This window comes from Mus caroli, unplaced genomic scaffold, assembly GCF_900094665.2.
Source record: "Mus caroli unplaced genomic scaffold, CAROLI_EIJ_v1.1 scaffold_21566_1, whole genome shotgun sequence".
Classification (NCBI taxonomy): Eukaryota; Metazoa; Chordata; class Mammalia; order Rodentia; family Muridae; genus Mus; species Mus caroli.
Window position 1 is genome coordinate 2,173 of NW_018388529.1, and position 1,203 is coordinate 3,375.

Here is a 1,203-nt window from a genome sequence, read left to right on the forward strand (position 1 = left end):
CAGAGTAGTTCTGAGAACATGACATCATGGTCTGGAGCACCATTCTCTCCCTGTGACTAATGTCAGATAACTACAGGAGCTAAAAGAAGTCATGGACTGAAGTGCAGGGAATGTGAAAGGCAAAAAAATGTCTCAACTGTTCCTGGAAAAACAGACAAAAGAAGAGGAAAGCCTGCAAATCAAACAAAAAAAAAAAAACTACAGGAGGAGATTATATCCACTGAAAAGCTGGAAGAAAACTCTTTGACGTCTGACCTACACACAAGAAATGGATCCGGAGGGCCAGGTCAAGGTACTTGGTGGCTCCTGTGTCTAACAGAAGAATGGAGACAGGTTACTGAGAGCTTCCTGAGAGCCGACCTCTCTCCAAGAGGAGTAAATCTACAAGCTCCTTAGCAGGACTTCCTGCCTGAAATCTGCAACATGATTGCTCAGAAGGGAAAACATCCACAGGGCACAAAGCCAGAGTTGCAGCACAGGTTTATATCTGACCACCTGCCCATCAAATCCACCAAGGTAGAGGAAACTCCCATGCTCACCAAGGTAGAAAAACAGAAGCGCAGGGTGGAGGAGGAGGAATGACAGATCCTTCTTGCAGTGCAGAAAAAGGAGCAAGAGCATATGTTAAAGGAGGAGAGAAAGCAGGAAAACGAGGAAAAAGGTCAAGGCAGTGGAAGTCTGGGCTAAGAGGAGAATGCTCAGGGAAGAATGAGCATGTCTATTGGCTAAAGGCAAGGAGCTACTCCCAGAACTTTCCCATTTGGATCTGAATTCTCCTATGAGGGAATGGAAGAAGACCAAGGACCTCTTTGTAATGGATGATGATTTCACAGCCATGTAAAAGTTCTAGATGTGGTGAAGGCTCACAAGGATTCCTGGCCCTTCGTGGAACCTGTGGATGAATCTTATGCCCCCAACTATTACGAGATTATTAAGACCCCCATGGATATTTCAAGAATGGAGAAGAAATTAAATGGAGGTTCATAGTTTACCAGGGAGGAATTTGTAAATGTCACGAAGACCATGTTAAAAAATTGCCAAAAATACAATGGTGATAGTAATGAATATACCAAGATGTCTGACAATTTAGAGCAGTGTTTCCATCGGGCCATGACAAAACACTTTCCTGGTGAAGATGGAGACACAGATGAAGANTTTTGGATCAAAGAGGATGAAAAATGCTAAAAAAGAAGGAGTCAGTCT

The 1,203-nt window shown here is 43.5% G+C and overlaps 1 pseudogene; it reads left to right on the plus strand.

Annotated features, from left to right (window-relative positions):
• The first annotated feature begins 66 nt into the window (after positions 1–66).
• The window catches only part of LOC110287663, a 3,833-nt pseudogene continuing 2,696 nt past the window's right edge, over positions 67–1,203 (plus strand).